Raw genomic sequence first — 12,343 nt, forward strand, 5'->3', positions numbered from 1 at the left:
AGCACCCCAGGGTGTCACAGCCCCCGCGTGTGCCGTGGTCACTAGCGCGTGCAGGGGCTTTAAATCACAACACTCCGCTCCTCTGTGTTTTTCCACCGCGGGCCGGTGCTGGCCCTTTAAGAGAGCTAGCCAGGAGCGCACCACTCTGAAACACAGACGGGGCTAACAATACAACCCGCGGAACAGTAAAGCTTTGTATCCTTATACAACTGAACACTACTTCTGCATGCCCACCTCTGTGAACGGGTGGCAAGTCTTTCAAGGTGGGGCTGCTCAAAGGGTCCTAAAGATACGCCTCCCCCCCCCCGAGTCCAAGAAGGTGATGGTACATTCCGCATTTAAAAGCCGCTTTCCTAGCCGCGCGCGCCTCAGTGGCCGTGGAGGAGGCGGCAGCGCGCGGATCTGTGCCCTGGTGGACGTTCGGATGCTAGTGACGTCAGGCCCCCGGCCACGCCCACATCCCCTGGAGAAGGCGAGCGGAGAAGGAGAAGTAGGATCCGGCGCGAGACGTCCGCGAGGTGGGGCGCGCGAGCCGCGGCGGCAGGGGCCGCGAGCCATGACGTCACCGTCACCTTAGCCTGGCGCAGGTACTTTGAGCGGGAAAGCGGCAGGTGCTGGTGCCTGGCAGGGGGCAGCGTTTGGGGGGCGGGGGCTTGAATTCTGGGGGTGTACACCCAGCAGAGGAAGGAAGGCAGGCTTCACTGGACAGTGCTGGGCACAAGCAGGCCTGAGCGGAGGGTTGGCACCTTTCTTGTTGACACAATCTGGCCATTCATTTGTGCATGCAGTCCTCAGTGTTGTGTGCTTTAACAGCAATTCATGACTGGCCAGTGACAACCCTGGGTGTGATTTATTTTATTGTAAACTGTATTCTTTAAAGGAATAATATATAAATATGTGGCTGTTTTACATTTTTTATCAACCTGGACATAAAATGTTGGTCAGTTGTCCACACTCCATGACCAGTCCTTTTGGGCACCTTAAGAGGCCCCTCACTATGGAATGCTTGGCACTGCGCCTGGCAGATCCCAGCATCCTGGGTGTCCGTCCTTGGAGAGTACAATGTGCCCTTTTTGGGTGAACGCTGGGTGACCTGTTGATGTCCCCCAGCAGACAGCTTCTCGTGATCCCCTCCCCCAAAATGCTCCTTCACCGAGAGCCACAGGTCATCTGCCTGGAGGTCGCCAGGATATTGCTTCCAACTAATGCCCCAGGTGGCATTCACAAAATATATATATTTTTTTTATGCATTTTAGCAATTCTGTACAAGTTCATGTGATGATGGACTCATTGTTTGGAAGTGCCAAATTATTTTATTGTGGCAAAAAATAAACAAGTTGTATGTCATTGTAAGATAACAGATATCACGGTGCATACCTTTAGAAAGCGTATTAGTAAACTGCTCGGCCTGGAGCCATACAAGATATTCAGCTGCCCCCCGTTGGAACCGCTGCATTGGTACCCGAACCCCAAAAATATGCATGGTTTTGTTTGTTGAAATGCATACACAAAAGCGAAAGCATGAGTTATCAAGATTAGTTTTTTTTAGATTAAAAAAACGTTCCCAGTGCGCTATCACGCCTCTGGTTTCTTCGGATAGTCAGATGGACTTCTCCGAGGCTTGTAACCGAGTGTGACTTGGGACCCTCAGTGTCCGTGGCATTAAATAGCGTGGCCCGCTCGGGTCTGTGCGTGTCCGAGGTTTTACATGGTCTGCTCTGTGATTACCACCGATAGCAAAGGTTTTACATGGTCTATGTGTGATTACCACCGATAGCAAAGGTTTTACATGGTCTATGTGTGATTACCACCGATAGCAAAGGTTTTACATGGTCTACTCTGTGATTACCATCGATAGCAAAGGTTTTACATGGTCTACTCTGTGATTACCACCGATAGCAAAGGTTTTACATGGTCTGCTCTGTGATTACCACCGATAGCAAAGGTTTTACATGGTCTATGTGTGATTACCACCGATAGCAAAGGTTTTACATGGTCTACTCTGTGATTACCATCGATAGCAAAGGTTTTACATGGTCTACTGTGTGTAATTACCATCGATAGCAAAGGTTTTACATGGTCTACTCTGTGATTACCACCGATAGCAAAGGTTTTACATGGTCTACTCTGTGTAATTACCATCGATAGCAAAGGTTTTACATGGTCTACTCTGTGTAATTACCATAGATAGCAAAGGTTTTAAATGTCCTTCGTACTCTTTCTGTAGAACAGCAAAGTTTTAAATTGCCCTTTTTATGGAAATTCTTCTCAATTTTTTAGACTTTAAATGGCCGCTTGTCTGTAAGTTGCTGAAGGTGTCCAGTGTTTTAAATGTGACTGGTTTGTAAGTTACTGTAGATATCTGCGGTTTAAGGCAGCCAGTGTTCCCCGCGTGATAGGACAGGGTTGAAGGGAGCCGTCGTTGGGCAGGACTGAAGGTGTGTTCTACTAGTATCTTCTGCCTGTAGCATCACTGGTCCTTGCATTATTATTCTATATATTCACGGGTTTAGGCGTCTCTCTGTATTCTGAAGGCTTTTTGTTTATATCAGTTACCACCACTGCTTGGAGTACTCGCCAGTAGTGTAAATGAATGCTCCCGTACCTGATGGTCACTGATCCATATTTATAAAAGCATTTATTCCAGTGTCTCGCAGGACCCATGTTTTGAGGTGAGCATTGCTCCATGCAGGGGGTGTTTGTTCAACATTTTATCTAATTGTTTCGGTGCTGTCTACAAGGCGCCTTCTGGTGCGGTGATGGGGTGGACAACGCTACGTGGGTTGTGGTTTCTGCTCTCTGTGCTAGTTTGGCCCGAATCCATAGTTAACTACTTCTGTTTTTTGCTTGGCACCAGCATTGGTTACTCATTGGTCTACTTCTCTGCGCGCTCTCCAAGGGGTCATTCGCTCATGGTGGATTGCTAATGCCCGGATGTCAGCCGGACATTGATAGCATTCTGTCGTGGACACATTGCACGGTCATTTTCTGCTACTGCACATGACATCATGGGGACAGTGCATGGTTCAGTTCCTCTGCTGCTTCTGAGTCACAGGAACATTGTGCAGTGGACTTCTCTCCCAGCTCACGGGGTCATGGGGACATTGTGCAGTGGACTTCTCTCCCAGTTCACGGTGTCATGGGGACATTGTGCAGTGGACTTCTCTCACAGCTCACGGTGCCATGGGGACATTGTGCAGTGGACTTCTCTCCCAGCTCACAGTGTCATAGGGACATTGTGCAGTGGACTTCTCTCCCCGCTCACGGTGTCATGGGGACATTGTGCAGTGGACTTCTCTCCCCGCTCACGGTGTCATGGGGACATTGTGCAGTGGACTTCTCTCCCAGCTCACGGTGTATGGGGACATTGTGCAGTGGACTTCTCTCCCCGCTCACGGTGTCATGGGGACATTGTGCAGTGGACTTCTCTCCCAGCTCACGGTGTATGGGGACATTGTGCAGTGGGCTTCTCTCACAGCTCACGGTGCCATGGGGACATTGTGCAGTGGACTTTTCTCCCAGCTCACGGGGTCATGGGGACATTGTGCAGTGGACTTCTCTCCCAGCTCACGGTGTCATGGGGACATTGTGCAGTGGACTTCTCTCACAGCTCACGGTGCCATGGGGACATTGTGCAGTGGATTTCTCAATGCTCACGGTGTCCTGGGGACAGTGCATGGTACTGCTCAAGGTGTCATGGGGACATTGTGCAGTGAACATCTCCTACAGTTCAGTGTCATGGCGACAGTGCATGGTACTGCTCAAGGTGTCATGGGGACATTGTGCAGTGGACTTCTCTGTGCTCATGGGGACATTGCATGGTACTGCTCGCGGTGTCGTGGGGACATTGTGCAGTGGACTTCTCTGTGCTCATGGGGACATTGCACAGTACTGCTCGCGGTGTCATGGGGACATTGTGCAGTGGACTTCTCTGTGCTCATGGGGACATTGCACAGTACTGCTCGCGGTGTCATGGGGACATTGTGCAGTGGACTTCTCTGTGCTCATGGGGACATTGCATGGTACTGCTCGCGGTGGCATGGGGACATTGTGCAGTGGACGCCTGTCAGTGCTAGTGGTTTAGGATAGACATTAGCCAATGTATTACTGGCCATGGGTGTCGGACGGATTTTGCAAACAATGCTACTGTCACTGAGTGTTACGATGAGTTTGTTCTGACTGACACTGTCCCCGAATATTCAGTTGAGAAGGTTGTTGGTGAGCATTGGCTGAGACTGCTGAGTGAGTACTCTGTTAACTGTTTGCATCAGGGAGTGACTCTCACTGGTCAGGTGGGTAATGTTCAGAGGGTTAATAGGCATTGGCAAGCATTTCCCCAGTTTGCTGTCAGTGCTCCTGGCTGTCACTGAACAGCGCCTCCTTGCATGCTCCTGCCTCTTCAGATTGCTGTCCCCCTCCCTCGTGTTGGAAGCAGTGTGCCAGGCTGTCGGGCTCAGGTGGCCCTGCTGGCTCCGTGGGTCATCCAAGGAAACCCCACCGACCTGCTCTTTGTGTGTCTTTCAAGCCTCTGCCTGGGCTCAGCTCGAGGCTAGAGACGGCAGAACCTTATCCTTCCCTTTTAAGGCAAAACCTCTGCTTCGGTGCCTGGATGCTGGGCACGGAGCCTGTGCTGTGGCGCTCTCCTAGGGTCCCCGGCACGAACATTCGTGCGTACCGTACATTGTTTTCTATAAAGCCAGGGCTTGGTGTCTCCATCCTATGGTCCCTGGCTGCCTCTTCAGGGAGCAGGCGATGCTGTGTTTCTGAGATCAGTGCCTTGGGCCGCTCGGCCATCCTGAACAATATGTTGTTGTGTTTCCTTACAGCGACACAGCACCCAGGACTAACATACATTACCTAATGCTGTGTTTTTTTAGGCACCAGTTTATTTTCAGTTTAAACTCGAGCAGAAGGGGCTTATATTACCCCCCTACCCACCCCCCAGGAGAGAGAGCAGTTTCGGCATTGCAGGTCGACTTCCCCCACTCCCTCTTCCTGTTCCATTGGAGAGCAGCCGCTCGGTGTGGCTTCCTTTCATCCCCGCTGTGCATTTGAATAATAATGATTGTTATTTATTGAGAGTTTACCTTGCTTTTTATTTATCAGCCGCAATGTGACAGTGATGGGGAAGGATAGCGGGCTTGATGGAAGGGAGTCGAGCTGGGCCACCCCCCCCCAACGCAGGCACTGCCATTGCCTCCTGGGTCTTGCATGCTTTATTTATTTGGCCACTTGGCTAATGCGATCTGTCAGTGGCCCAGTGCCTCCTGGCGTGACAGGGAGTCGTTCTTATGGAAACGGCCGTGCATGCACAGTCTTCTGCCGCGGAGACTGCGCCGCGGACTGTCTTCTGTGCATTGGGATCGGGGTGCCCTGGGGTCCTCTCGGTGGTTGTTTGTTAGGGCAGAGCCTTGCTGGGAAGCTCCATTTCCCCAGACCACCCCTTGCTAATTATGGCTAACAAGCCCACACCGAGTGGATTTTAGGGGGGAAAAGACGAAAAAAATGTGCCCGCTGTGTCGGTTGCCAAGCAATGCTCTATCTTTCTAGCATCTCCCCCTACACTTTCTCTTCATCTTTTAATGGAAAATTAATATATATTTCTTTCTTGAATCTCTGAATCTGTAGGTGCCCCTTGGTCCATTGGTAGGTGACCCTCTTCTGTTGCTTTTTGCCTTCCCTGAGAATCAGTTTTTTTTTTATTTGTTTTTTTTTGGGGGATAGAAATCTAAATATGTTTGCAGCTTTCGCGCCTTTCCTCAGATTCCTCTCATTAAAGTTAGCCTCTGTTTGCTCGCCGTCGTTCACCGGGTCCTGGGGGGGGGGGGGCTTCTAATTTGCTGTAAGCGCCGCTCCTTGAAGCGTTGAACAAAATGCGTTTAAACCCGAGTGCTGCGCTTCCGTGCGCTGTAGAAATCCGAGCACGTTCCCTCTCCTCTGTGTGTGAACTGTCGGCTGTTGCAGCGCCGAGAGGCACAAGGTGCCTTTAGGAAACCCTGCCACCTAATTATCCCCGATTCCAGGCAGATTTGTGTCGGCTTACGCCAAGCAGCTGTGTGCATGATCTGACGCCCGGCGTGTGCTGTTTTCACCCATTCTTAGGGAGGGTTGGGGGGGGCAGTAAAAATGCCCCCCCCCCCCCCCCCCCCCAACTGGGTCTGGTAATCCTGCCTCCACGGCCAGTGAGCCGTTCTTGATCCCCTCGGGCTCCAAGGAAAGGAAGTATTGTGTGCACTTCTGATTTTCATTTTTCCAGTTGTCCTGCCCATGTTGTTGCAGTGCACGCAGAGTTTACGCGTGATGATTATCCAAGTTGTGCCAGGACTTGGAAGGCCAGTGAAAGCTGAAAATCTGAAAGTAAATATTTGAGTGGTAGATTGTTACTGCTTCAGGAATCCAGCTGAGGGGGAGGACGCTTATGAAAACGGGGCCTCGGGGAAGCAGGCCAAACCCACATCCAGTCCCAGTAGTTGGACACAAAATGATAAAAGATGGTTCCGTTCTTCCTTGTGAATGATGGGCGGCCCGGCAGCCACTCAGCCTCGGGGATAGATCACTCCTCACCCTCCTGGTGTCTTCGGGACACACATTAAAACTCTGTCACCCACACAGGCTTCTGGGCGCTGGATACATATCTTGCGCCCGGTTTAAAGGACTCTGCGGACTGCAGGGTCACGCGCCTTCGAGGTTAAATCCAGGGGCGCAGCTTCAGGGGTGTGTTTGAGGTGTTACACCCCGTACTATATTTTCTAATTCTCGGGCACAAGTGGGTTCATTTGGGTGTGGTGAGAGGCCTGTCAAATTGTCGAGAGTTTTACAAACGCACACACAATTCCCCTCTGTTTTGAAAATCTTCCAAAATGTTGGTTATTTAAAAAAAAAAACATATTTTCTCCGACTTGGTAACTCCTCCGTTCCGCATTTTTCTGCCTTTCCGCTGTCCCTTAAACCCCTCTCGTGCCCCCCCCCCCCCCCCCCTCCAATAGGGGTCTCACTGACTAGGCTGCGCCCCTGGATACATTGTGGTGGTCGGACACCGGGACCCAGATAAAGCCACGTTTCCTTCTTTTGAGGGTCCAGATTAAACCCCCCAGAGGTCTGTGAACTCCAGGCTGACTTCCACCAGGTGCTGGGCTCTCGGTAACAGAATTTGATGGGTTCCCAGTGAGCGCCTTGCGCGGTTGCCAGGTCCATCGGCCGCACCTGGTTCCGAGTATAACCCCTGCTTGGTGCCAGGTTCAGGTCCCCCACCCTGCATACAGGGTATCTGGTTTAAGCGCTTGACTGGTTCTAGGTCACCACCCCCCTTGCCCAGTCCGCTGACTCCAGGTCCAGCCCCAAATCCATGCCTGATCTGCTGCCGCAGTCCAGGTCTTTTGTTTGAATTCTGGGACTTGCAGTCGTCTTTCTTCCATTATCAAATGAGACTACAAGTCCCAGAATTCATAGAAAAACACCTGGACTGGAGCAGCACATAACGCGTGGACCTGGGTAGCTTGCCAGCTGTGTCCCCCCCTCCCTGTTATCTCCAGGTTACGTTACCAGCCCCTCCCCCCCTCCCTGCTCGAGTTTCCCTGCTCGGTGTCGGGTCTCCGGGTTCAGCCAGCGCCCCCCACATTAACTCCACCGCGCGCTCTCAGGGCCCCGTGTTACATCCTCGCGCGCCCTGGACGCCCCAGGTTTAAACCCCCGCCCGTATCTCTTAACGAGAAGGGTATCTTTGATGTGTGTGTAAAGTCGGAGGAGAGACGCCCCCACTCCACACTAATTACAGGGCTCTCTGCACCCCCACCCCGTGCACGGATCCAGCGCGGCAGAAAGGGCTCCTGATTGCATTAGCCAGGGTATAATTGCTCTCGGCGCCCCACGCCGTGCCCAAAAACGATCCCGTGGCTCGTGTCAAGGGGCCACCCAGCCTTGTGCGGCCCTGCCACGGACCTGTCCGGCCTTCGTCCTGCCCCCTAGGAGATGCATGCTTGAAGTAAGTGGGCCTGATGGCAGATACGGGGCCACGCCCACGGGATGCTCGGCGAGGCGTGCGCAGGTTTGGAGCCCGGGTAGCCCCTGGGATCTCGGTTTGTGTGGCACGAGGAGTGGTGGTTTGGGCACTGGTTTCTGGTGGTGGCAGAGAAAAAGCCTCTGATAGGCGCAGCTTTCTCACGTGGTGGACTTTAACCACCCAAACTATCAGAGGCCTTTGTTACACTGCAGGAACTACATTCTGCGTCTCAGAAAATGTTGGGGAACAGACACATTCAGGGTGGCGTTTGACGAAACATTTGCCAGTGTGCTAGTCTGGGACAAAAAAAACGGAGTAGTCTTCGTTGTGTCCAGTTTGTCATAATTAGGGCGCCGGGTTTTATGTTATAAAAAAAAAAACAAAAAAAAAACATTTCCGTCTGAATGTATCCATAGTTATTTGTTGGCCATATTATTGGAGTTAATCCATATTTTTTGTGTTCTAAGAATAAACAGTGTTATAAAATGGTATAATTCCACTTTTATTTATCTGTTAGACGTGCATGGATACCAGTCGAGTTTTAGCAAATTAAGGAGCCACATATTAACAAAACACTGCACTCAGAGGTACATATCAGACTTATACGACAAATACCTGTTAACATATGCCTGTATTTAAGGAAATATACAGCTTTTTAACTCTCAGGTTGTCTATTTCCTCTGCTTTTGCCTAGGAGTCACGAAAGAGAGCATGGAGAGTCTCTCACAAGAAGCACAATTTTCAGTTTTTTTTCCACTTTTAAAAATAAATGCAGCCTAGAAACACACTGTTCTCTGTATGTATGTGTCAAAATTAGTAAAAACGGAAAGCCTGGAGGCTTAGTCCTAATTGTATTGTACTGTAATAGTATTTATATAGCGCTTACTACCCCTGACAATGCGTCAAAGCGGTTTTCGGCGAGTAGCATGCTACTCCGGAACCCAAAAGGAATTAGTGGTGGATTAGTATAGGAGTACAATTTTAGTATAATTATGAGTTAATTTGAGCCGTGGATATGTGAGTTTGTTAGTTAGATTGACTGGAGTAATGGAGGGGTGGAGGAGGGAAGAATCCAGAAGTGTTAATTGGGAGTTTATGGTAATGGGATTTAGGCTTGGGATGAGTAAAGGGGGGATGGAGGAGGGAAGAGTCTGTGGAAGGGTTAGGTAGATCATAGCAGGGTGAGATAAATGAGGGAGAATATAGTAGGGTTGTTTGGGAGATCATGGCAGTAAAATGAGGTTTGGGTGAGTTAGATGTGGAAGAGAAGGGAAGTGCTTGGGCAGAGTTATTTAGGAGATGAAAGTAGTAGAATGGATTTGGGATGGGTCAGTGGGAATGGAGGATATATTGATAGAGACATGACATATGGTGATGGGTAGACAACGTGTGATATCAAATGAGAGCAGGGATTCATAAGTATCTAGTATAACAACATATCTAGGAGTTATGCAATGACCTCTGAACATGTTCAACTTAGAATAACACACAAATATATACATACACACACATGCATACACATATGCACACACATATAGATATTTAAACCATGAGTAAATATACATCAAACAGGTTTAAAGTGTGTGTGTGTAGTTTATTATTATGACATACTAGCGATACATATTTTCTAAAGACCTATATAGAACTAGAATATACACATAATCAGATTATAAATATTTATCAACATAGGCAGTCAATAGCCGTTTGAATATGGTGGTTATGAAGGAAAGAGCCAACTCTTGAGTAGTTTTCTGAAGACAAGATAGTTATCCGTGGATCTTATATTTGGGGGTAATGAATTCCATAGTTTGGCTGCTTGAACGGAGAAGGATGTACCACCTATAGTCTTTTTCTTGTATGGTGGTGTTCTAAGGCGGGGTGCCAGTCTTGAGCGGAGGGTTCTTTGTTGAATGTATTTGGTTATTTTGTTTCTGGTAAAAAGTGGTCCTGTTCCATGTATAGCTTTGTGGGTGATACAAAGCAGCTTGAAGGTGGATCTTCTGGCAACGGGTAACCAGTATAGTGCTCTCAAGATAGCGGAGATGTGGGCTTGTGGCTTTACATGCAATAGTAGCTTGACCGCGGAGTTCTGAATACTTTGTAGTTTTTTCATATTAGATAGAGATGATTCATGGTGGAGGCCATTGGCATAATCCAGTTTGGATAGTGCAAGAGAGATAGTAGCCTACATCTTGTGTGGAATTCCGAGTTGGGGAAGATGCGTTGCAGAGTCTTCAAGGTGATGAAGCTTGATCGTGCTATTTTGTCCACTTGGGCATTCATAGTTAACTTGGAGTCCATGGTAATTCCAAGGTTTTTAACTTCTTGGATAATTGAGGAGGTGGTCCGAGATAGTCAGGCCAGGCGCACAGTGGGTCATAACTTTTCCAGTCACGACATATGAGTATTTCTGTTTTGAAATCATTTCCATGCACACCCATCTCACCAGGAGGTGCCATTGGTGGGTTCAGTGACCACCCAGCACTGCCAAGAACCTGTTGATGGCAGTACTGGCTTCTGGGCTGTGGCCCAGAGGGTTCAGGTTCTGCTCTTAGATGGGGAGAGGTTCTAGGCCAGCAGTAGCTTGAAAGAGGGAGCGAGTGCACCCTTTATGATGTTGTTACAGGGATGCTTCAGGTCTACAAATTGCAGATCAGGGGCTTGTGTTCCAGGAAAGTAGGCTTTTGGTTGGAGGGGCTTTTGTGATTACACGCACCAGTTTAGGGTTACCAAGGACTCCTTTCCCTTGCATTCACTAGAGGATTGCAATCCCGCTGGACACAGTCCATCTATGGGTCTATTGTTACATATGCAGCAGTCCTGTGTGTGTTCAAACTGTGCAATACTTTGCTGTTAATATCCTTTCATTCACGGTCCGTGGCTTAATCGCAGTGAGGACAGTGGGATTTTGGGAGCTGCATTGAAGGCAGTGGGGTAGCTCTGGGCTTATAATGGCCGGTAAACACCCGGAGCCCCAACAGTCCAATGTTTGTCTTCATGTTTCTCCTTTTAACGTAGAGCACACTGCCCTTAGTAGGTGGCAGGTTCTAACGGCCTTATGCCGAGGGCTCTACTGGTTGTTAAAGGCCCTGTGGCTCGGGCCTTTAATTTAGGTTCAGGGCCTTTAACAACCTGTATAGCCCTCGGCAGTGGGTTACAAGGCGAGAGTGGAATCTGCAGTGTTCGGAGGCTTTGAGTAATGCACACTGTGGCCTGAGCGACCAGAGCCTGGACGCTGGACGCATGACCTGCATCATCCCAGCTGTGTAGGCAATGCATAGCCACTATGTGAAGATTCATGGCGCTACAGCACTCTGTGCACCAGGTATGCATCAGGCCATTCCTAAGGATGTGGGGATAGATGTTGAACAGTGAGTGTAAACTGGGTTTCAGATGCCAAGGCTTGATGTCGGTGGTTCTGGCGACAGAGAGACTCTGGCTGTTACGTTTGATATAAAACAGGAACATGTCACAAACCAAGAGCGCAGTGTCCAGTTGTGCTACTTCTGAGAGGCTCAGCTGGCTCTTTAGTCTAGACTTGGAGGATCCCAAGGATGGCTCGGTGTCTCCACAGCTGTTAAACTCTGGGAAGCCGAGGCTGCTAAAGGCAGGAACCGGTAGATGGGATGCTAATATAACCCGAGCCTGCCCTAGAGAGCTTCGCCTCTCCGCCTTCCCTGGTCCCACTCACCTGTCGGGCCTCACAGCTTTAAACCAGAAGTTACTGCCATTTCTTGAAGCCACTTGACTCTAGTTTACTCTCTGGCTGCGCTTGGTGCTGTCCTGAGTTAAGGGTGTATGCATTTGTTCCTATGTGGGTGCCGTTCTGAGGCTGCAGGGATTGTTTCTCCCTCCCTGGTGCTGTTCTAGGTTTGTGAGGGTTTCTCTCTTCCTGGTGCTTTTCTAGGTTTGTGAGGGTTTCTCTCTTCCTGGTTCTCTGCTAGGCTCATGTGTTTCTCCCTCCCCGGTGCTGTGGTTTATGGTGTTTCCCCCTCCCTGGTGCTGTGGTTTATGATGTGTATTTCTCCCTCCCTTGTGCTGTGGTTTAAGGTGTATGTTTCTTCCTCCTTGATGCTGTGGTTTGTTGTTTTTCCCTCCCTGGTGCGGTTGTTTGTATGTTCTCCCTCCCTGGTGCTGTGGTTTATGGTGTTTCTCTCCCTCCCTGGTGCTGTGGTTTATGGTGTTTCTCTCCCTCCCTGGTGCTGTGGTTTATGGTGTGTTTTTCTCCCTCAATGGTGATGTGGCTCATGGTGTGTTTCTCCCTCCCTGTGGTTCATGGTGTGTTTCTCCCTCACTGTGGTTCATGGTGTGTTTCTCTCTCCCTGGTGCTGTGGTGTGTTTCTC

The 12,343-nt window shown here is 49.6% G+C and overlaps 1 protein-coding gene across 1 annotated transcript in view; it reads left to right on the forward strand.

Moving 5' to 3' along the window:
• The first annotated feature begins 370 nt into the window (after nucleotides 1-370).
• PLXNA3 (plexin A3) overlaps nucleotides 371-12,343 on the forward strand; it is a 460,104-nt gene continuing 448,131 nt past the window's right edge. The window contains exon 1 of the mRNA XM_069209502.1: nucleotides 371-587. The gene's annotated coding sequence lies outside the window, so the exon portion shown is untranslated. The remainder of the gene's footprint in view (nucleotides 588-12,343) is intronic.

This window comes from Pleurodeles waltl, chromosome 10 (assembly GCF_031143425.1).
Source record: "Pleurodeles waltl isolate 20211129_DDA chromosome 10, aPleWal1.hap1.20221129, whole genome shotgun sequence".
Classification (NCBI taxonomy): domain Eukaryota; kingdom Metazoa; phylum Chordata; class Amphibia; order Caudata; family Salamandridae; genus Pleurodeles; species Pleurodeles waltl.